This window comes from Electrophorus electricus, chromosome 10, assembly GCF_013358815.1.
Source record: "Electrophorus electricus isolate fEleEle1 chromosome 10, fEleEle1.pri, whole genome shotgun sequence".
Taxonomy (NCBI): Eukaryota; Metazoa; Chordata; class Actinopteri; order Gymnotiformes; family Gymnotidae; genus Electrophorus; species Electrophorus electricus.
In genome coordinates, this window is record NC_049544.1 from 21,226,842 (window position 1) to 21,234,994 (window position 8,153).

At 47.3% G+C, this 8,153-nt stretch overlaps 1 long non-coding RNA gene across 1 annotated transcript in view; it reads right to left on the reverse strand.

The window, feature by feature from the left end:
* LOC113587346 overlaps positions 1-7,314 on the reverse strand; it is an 11,347-nt gene extending 4,033 nt beyond the window's left edge. The window contains exons 1-2 of the long non-coding RNA XR_003411727.2: positions 7,013-7,314; positions 6,102-6,253 (exon numbers count right to left, since the gene is read on the reverse strand). This is a non-coding gene — a long non-coding RNA (uncharacterized LOC113587346). The remainder of the gene's footprint in view (positions 1-6,101; positions 6,254-7,012) is intronic.
* Positions 7,315-8,153: the final 839 nt, after the last annotated feature.

Below are 8,153 nucleotides of genomic sequence, written 5' to 3' on the forward strand. Positions count from 1 at the left end.
TTGCCTTCTGCTGTGTGCGCTCCTATCTGCAAATAATGCGCGAGAGGCCATTTAGTCCAGAATCAGATAAATAAAGACAAATGGGTCTGTTCGTCTGCTCTCAGACAGGAGAGAAGGGCGTAACGCCTGAACCGCTTCTGTGTTCTGTAGGAACGTGACCGAATTTTTGTTCCGCCAGCGGAGGGCCTTTATATGCGTCAAAAGGCAGTGCGCTTGCGTAGGGGTGAAGAACAGTGCCGTCAAATGACCTTTCTGAGCTCATAAACGGCTCGGCGTTACAATAATGCGACACCCGATGCTCGTCATGCGTTCGCGTCTACGTTTTATAGCCTCCCGCCTGTTCCAAGTCCATCCAGTCCTGATCGGATCACGCACAGTCCACTCCAGCCCGGCGGATCCCTGTTACAGTGCGTCATTTCACTAATGACTGTGCCGAACCATCGATGCTTTCGCAGCCACCACAGCACCGTCAGCCGCAGCACGAGACGTCAGTCGTCGGGCGGAAAGCGTAAAACGCTAGCCGCGCCATCATGGAGTCTGCGTGCAAGTGATTTGGCGGAGGGAGGACAGAGAGCCAGAATCGTCCTGGCTCACGCCAAACGCAGACCTGAGCAAACGTAAACCAGACAAGCAGGAGAAATGGGTTCCACTGCTGACAGAGTGCGAGTCTGCAGAGGGGAGCGTGCATGAGAGAGAACGGCCTGGTTTAATTGTGCACAGCGTGGGGTAAACACTTATCACTAGACAAGCCTGGATTCTGTACTTTCTGGACCGACACCTCTGGGGACAAATTGCAATTCCTCTACACATAAACTACTTCAGGTCGTCTGCTTGGAAACAACCCTTTAACTCACCCCTGCTGCTGCAAACACCTTCATTTCTCTTGTATTTTTATTTAGTTACTTTTTTGACCCCTCCCCCTTTCACAAATACACTCCTTCCACCAATGAAATTGTGAAATTTTTGGCTTTGAATAATTCAGAGGCAATGGGGCGGATTGCTCCTTCTGGAGTTGTGGTGTGTCTTTTGTTAAAAGGGAATGGCTAATGTTCGCCGATGGGGTTGAGCGTTAATCCCGAGACCTCTCAGATGTGCTACAACCCCTGGCAGTCGAGGTGAGGGAGGCCTTGGATTGGCCTCACGGATTGGCCCTGGGACACATGAAGGATCCCATCATATCCTATTAGCCCTTGACTCCTGTGTGTGTGTGTGTGCGTGTGTGTGCATGGGTGCGTGTGTGGGTGTGTAAGTGTGTGTGTCTGCATTGGCACGTGTGTTTGTGTATGTGTGCGCTCATGTGTACGTGTGTTTATGTGCATGTGGGCATGTACGTGTGTTGTGAGCTCGTGTGTGTGTGCGCGTGTGTTTGTGCATGTGTGTGTGTGTGACTACTCCCTCTCTGTGATCTGCAACCTCTGAAATTGTTACCACTCCCTTATGGTGGAGCCGGAGTTCTTTTGGAGTTCTCCTGGAGTTCTCAACACAGTATCTGAAACGCCATGCGCGTCATCCTTCTGCCAGTACCTCTGCCACCTTCATGTCCATATGACCCCGGCTGATGGCTTTAATCCACCCACAGATTAAATATTCTCTTTGTCACATCCAATTAGACAAAGGTACACAGTGCATGTGCATTTGATAGGTATGTCGTGGCAAAGTTAACTAAGACGTGAAGCTGTTTCACACAGACCTATTTCATGAGTGTATTCTATACAGGCATATTTCTTATTAGCTTGTTTTACAGGGTAAATTTCAGAAGTAAAGAAAAGTACATGATTATCAAAAAATATGTATAAATCAGGATCAGTGATGTTTCTAACCAATATTGCAGTTACTGAGCAAAAATACTTGAGATAATTATATTTCATACAACTCACTCACCTTTTAACCTGTTGTGTTCCTCATTAAAAATGGCAAATATTGGGAAAGGTTGTGCCTTGTTTCGCTGTATTAAAGCTACACACCCTACAGCATGCTTCATAAGGTCATGAATTACCATGCGTCTCTCACGTACACATGCAGCATCGTGTTAAGCTCCGTGCTCTTGGCGTTTCAAAAATCGAATTTCCAACTCTAAATGGGAATTTTGAAGAATCCACAATGCATGGGTGACTCTCTACAACAGCTGAACACACCCAGAAGCCCAGGGGTCATCAGCCATCAGAGGTCATGTGACGAATAGGATCATATGGGTAAATCCATGCGTCTAAAGTCGTATCAGCTTTCAGGAGCATGCCGTACGTCATGCGTGACACCCAGTATCAATGCGCATACGTAATTCTGTGTTTTGATAGCTATCAATGACTGCTGTATCGGCTTTTACGAGTTTGTACAGACACGTGGAAGAGAACAAGCTCTGAAGGTCTAAGATCCTCTGTGCTTCTGTAGCGCTTTAACATTTACTTTTAAGGCATTTAGCTGATGCTTTTGTAAAAAGCAACTTACAATTAGGACTGCATACAACTTGAGGGTTAAGGGCCTTGCTCAGGGGTCCAACAGTGGCAGCTTCACAGTGGTGGGGCTTGAACCAGCAACCTTCCAATTACAAGTCAAGTACCTTAACCTTAACTGAGCAACCAACACTGCCCATGTGTTAGATGGATAATTGTTAGACTCCTTATAAACACAAAGACCATCTCATATAAAACCGTGTGACATTTTAGCGGCACGGCCCGTGGAGCATCCTGTGGTGTTATGAGAATGTGCTGTGTCTCCGTGTGCCACAGGTGTGGCGTATGCTGTTGTCTGCACTTGGTAAATGATGATGCCAGCTTTTGTTTGGGAGTGCGGCAATTAGCTGGAGCAAAAAGCTTCAAGTCGTCGCTATGACGCGGCGTAATTTTTCCCGTGCTACTTTCACCTGCCATTCCAGGTCCCTGGCATCTCCTAGCTGAGCCAGACGTCACCAGCGATTCCATGCCGTCAGACTACTGACCAACACCGCACAACTCTCGTGAACTGTCCGCTGGCGGGAACTGGGTCCACGGATATGTCCACGGAATCCTGCAATATCCCTGTTCCCCTTGCTCCTGTAGAATGAGTCTCGCACACGTTCGACCTTTGACACCATATCTGATGCCCTTATCCTGGGCTCCGTCATATGCTGGTGGGCGTCGTACTTCAGACTATGTGCTGGCTGCCTTGTGGCAAGAGAACAGATGGGCCATGTTTTCGAGTAAATAAACGCAAGAGGCGAGAGTCTCGGCTGTCGTACGCTGACCTGCGGAGGAATGTGCCCCCATGTTGCTAAAGTGTGTTCACTGGTTCTCTGGATTTCAGAGATCATGAAAAACTTTAATCGCGCTTAATGATTTAATGCAGTTTACTAATAACACGGCTGATTAACCTGACAGACAAGTGGCAAGGAACTATATAAAATATCAAAGCAGTGCTGCTATGTGATTACATTACATTAATTTGTTAATGATTAATTGAGGAACTTAATTTTAATCAACCAAGATTATATAATGTCTCTCAGTTGGTATTCAGGATCAGTTTGCCACATCAGGTTGGGTTTACTATAAGGAAACCTACAGCATAGATTTCTTTTAATGGTGTGGAAAAACCCCTCAACTCTGAAGCTAGGATTAGTAAAACATTAAGAACATTTGACCACAGCAGATGTGGAAACCACCACCAAGTTCTGCCCTGACCTCAATTCCTGCCTGATTAGCATCACGCTAGCATCTGTGTCAGGATCCTACCAGCAGATGTTCCGTTTATTTCTGTTTTCAGCGAGTCACTCAGGCATGGGTGGCCCTTTCTGTCTCACGCAACAGAAGTAGCTTTTATCAGACCACAATGTTGCAAACTTCCACAGACTCGACAGGCCAGTGGTGTATTTCTCAGAAATGTTGTCCCCACAGCAGACGTTCTGTCCAGCACCATCCGCCAGAGTGTTGCTCTAAAGCGTAGACGTTTGTTGTGTTCGCGGGAAGACAGCTATGTTTAGCAGAGAGCAAAACACTCAGCTGCAACGGTAGTTTCCGGCCCACGTGTTTTTAGCACCTTTGCGCCGTCCTGTCACGCGTGTTGCACGAGACGGTCAGACACAGCGATTTTCAGGACCGGGCGATAAGCTAATTCACCCCACCCCCGCCTCTGACTGGTTTGTTTATGCCAGTCTATCTCTGGGTAATGAGGTTGAGGGGGCATGAACGGAGCTGTCATTCCCAGTGGAATGAAGCCAGGATGTAAGACAAACCTGTCTGCTCCTGCCAGCCAGAACATGACTCTTTACGTAGCCCCCCTCCACCCCGTCTGCCAGCTCTCTGATGCGCCCTGGGTCGGCTTCGGGGAGGCAGTACAGCTCATTACCCCGCAGTACCAATCCCAGGCAACCCACAGCGGCCGCCTCCAGAGGGCACGACCCCGTGTGTCACAGCTTGCGTTATTTTCGAACAAACACCTGCGCGGTGGAGCGGCTCGCCTCCTCCTGTCAGCGTCCGGAGGTTGTCGCGTGCGGAGCCGTCTGGCCTGGAGCCGGGGTGAAGCTGGACTTTGTTAACGTGTGTCTCTGAAACTGCTGTCCCTGACCAACGTTCCCCCGACAGGGAAGCATCACTCTGTACGTGCCGAGCTCTTGGTCTTTACTGGCGTTTGAGGGGGGGTGAGGCTAACTGGGAGAGGATCCTCTCATTAGAGCTCCCCCTGCAGGCTGGGCCGCGCAGAGCTGTCGCTCTGACCCTCACGGGAGCGGGGAGACTCAGGTCTCCTCTCCCCTCTTGACTGTATCGGAGGCTGGACAGAACAAAGGGGCATAAAGATGTTCTTTCGTGAGTTTGGAAGGATCATCAGACGGATGGAGCATATGGAGATGTGGATTTTGGAGCTAAGGAAGTTTCTGGAAGCCCTTCGACGTTTCTTGATGGGTTGTGTATGCCGGGTGTGTGTAGTACGGCATGTGTAGTCTGTCATAAAGCACGGCCCCGCTGGTACATTCAGATACCACAGACTTGCATCAGGAGAGGAAAACTCATCTCGTTCTGTGGTACACAAATACACAACACTGTTTTTCATGTGTGAGTGCCTTTGGTAAAAACAGCATTTCCTGGACTGTCAAGAAATGGTGTCTTTTTCCTGGATGTGATGCAGTGTTGTTGTTTTTTTTTTTAAAAAATGGGACATTTCAAAGCATTATTGAGACCTGACTTCACAAAGAAAGATTGCAGGAGAAACATTGCACTGACGCCTTCATGTCTTTGTGATTATTGGCCAGTAGCACACCGGGAGAGGCTCAAAACCACACACGTCCTTCTGTGTTTCTACGCAGGCCTACGGAGCGTGTGTGCACAAACAGAACCAAAAACCCACACACGAGGTCTTATGCCATCAAATGACATCATAAAAACACCATAAGAAGGAATTTATGAGCTTCTAATGTACTTTTTAAAGCTTTGTGTATATTGTGTTTTTGCAAACGGAGGTCAGGTTGAGGTGACGAGCACCTGTGTGCCTGTTCTCACAAGCCCCCGTGACGCCGCTCGTCACGTCATGGTGCTAACGCTCTTCGAGAGACGGCGCGGACGATCCGCGAGGGGCCGTCATTAACACGGGCCCGTCCGCGGATGCACGTTCTGGGAGCAGTCTCCGACGAGAAGCATGATGAAACCTCGGAAGTGTCATTTCTCCATATCACACGCTGTCGGAAGACCGCCCGGCGCCTCACTGTCACGCTCCCAGGTGCCAAACACGGAGAAGGGCAGATTCCAATTAAACAGGAAATCTGCTGTAAAGGCGCGGGCACGGAGCTTGAACTGACAAACAAGTCCAATTTCCCACAGAAGCCTGCGACTGGCGGGAAGCTAATGGCACTGCCGTGTTTCTTCACGACGGTCGTCTGCGGATGCTTGTTTGACGGAATCTGCCAGAAATGGAGAATTCCGTGTCTGCCAGATCGGGCCAGCACCAACGACGTCTCTTTTCTAAACATACGGCGCGAACAGCACTGAAACACGGCTTTAATTAGAATGCGAAGCCATGGTTTGACTTGATTAAAAACTGGGCTCCGAAATGAGCTTAGAACTGTTTGAAAGCATTGGGGCTTTTGTGCAAAAAAACCCCAAAAACCCAAGGAACCCGAACAGTGGTGCTTGACTCACCCGCAACCCCGCGCTGACATGTAGCTGTCTTGGGTGTCAGTCGGCGTTTGCTTTTTTCCACATCCAGCCCTGGCGGCACGTCACGAAGGCAGGGTTTACTTCCTGTTGAGGAGCACGCCGGCCCAGGCAGATGTGACCATGTTTCTGGGGAGCTGTAGTTCAATTTTGTAACAAGGTATGAGTGACACTAATTGGGGAAAAGCCGTCTAAATAATTTAACCCTCAACACAGCACCCTGGTGCTTAATTGGAGGTCTGAAACTGTAACATAGGATTTTGTATACATGCAAAACCTGAGGGGGGAGGGTGGGGTATCCTGTGCATTTCCAGTTTGTTTTAGGATTAAAGTCCTGAAACATGGAAGTTGTTAATCAGAGCGTGTGAAAAGTGACAGAGGCTCTGGTAAAGTTTGGCGGTTACCAGGACCAAGTGCCGTTTTGCTGTTCCATTAACATTGGAAAAAAAGAGCATGAAATATCCTGTGCATTAATGAATGAGTCATAAAAATACTGTGTTGATAATTGCAGTATTAAAGGCTTAAAATACACACGTTTGTATTATGCATTTATGTATTTATAAACGTATGTATTTTGTATGTATCTGCCCTGATGTTACTGAAGCTGATAAATAACCTTTTAAAAACTGGGATTACGTTTAATGTGTCGATGTGTTGTGAATGATCAACATTTATTACCAAGCAGCATACGGAACACGATTAGTGTGTGTTATCACGTGTAAAAGCATTCTCGGGCTGCTGCAGCACACACCTGTTGCCACCGGAGGATTCGTTTCCTTGAGTAATATCAAATGGGAGGGACTTCAGGAAACCGCTAAAGCGACTGCTGTGTTTCCTGCCAACTCAGCCTAGATCTTATGGTTAAATTATTTTTTGTGCTCTGTGAAATTCTTCACCTTCAGTCCTGAAAAATGTGCATCCAGTCTAGCAAGGTAACGAAGCGCGTTGGTGAGGTGATCGGCTCCGTTGCCTGTGTAGGATGCGCTGCCAGGGTCGAAACGAGTTCGCAGACTGTGGGGTCGACGATGGACGCCTGAGCAGTCCGGGGTTTTGTCTCTTCCGTGGTTGCCCTCGCTTTCACGCACACATGCATACACATCTTAAAACAGAAGCGACAGCGGTCATGGCTCGGGGATGCCTTTCGTCTCACCGACGGACGCCATTACCGCGTGGGTCCCTCGGAGTCTATGTGTCATGTGATAGAACCAAATTATGTTTTTTTTAATCAACACTACAGCAAAACAACAAACCTAAGCTGTAGGATTTTTATGTTGTTTAATAGAATATGCAAGAAATCTTAAGGTTCTGTTTAGGGGTAGAGTTAGGGTTAGGGTTTGGAAGTTGTAATTCTCCACAGCAGGCCTGCCAGTTCGCTTGTGTTTCTTGTTTGTTCACTTTAAAATTTCAAGGATTCTTTGACTCGATCGAACTAATTTCATCTAACGTCGAGGGACATTTTTTGGAGACTTTTTTAAAATTCATTAACACTCAGAAATTAACTCAATTAATATTGCTGGCATGGTGTTAATAACTTATTTTGATGGCTTATGAACTTTCTACTTCAACTTGTTCATATTTCTAATTTCGTTGCATTCAAAAGAACTATTAAAAAAAAAAAAATTAAAGATGAAAGATTTAACAGCATCGTGGAAACCAGACTGGGAATGAAACAGCCTTAACTGTGTTTTGTGAAATAATTAGCGCTAGCGGTGCATAGCCGCAAATGGAGTTCATGAATTCTTTATTTAGTGCTATCGCCGAAAAAGGCTTCATTTGTAAGGGGACTCGTGTAGGTCAAGGCCATTAAACAACAAAAAAGGTCTTCTGAAATATAATGTCTCCTAAGCCAATTTGCTCCTGAGCCTGCTGCGTGCCGTGGCCCTCGACGTCTCCCTGAGGTCTGGCCTAATGTGAGCCTCTGAACTGTTTAGATGATCAAATTGCTTTGGAGCTAAAACCGCCGAATTCTTCAAATTTGCTCGTCTGTTCCTACTTCAGTCCTGTGTAGCGGTCTGCCTCAGAGCCACACAAAGTCAA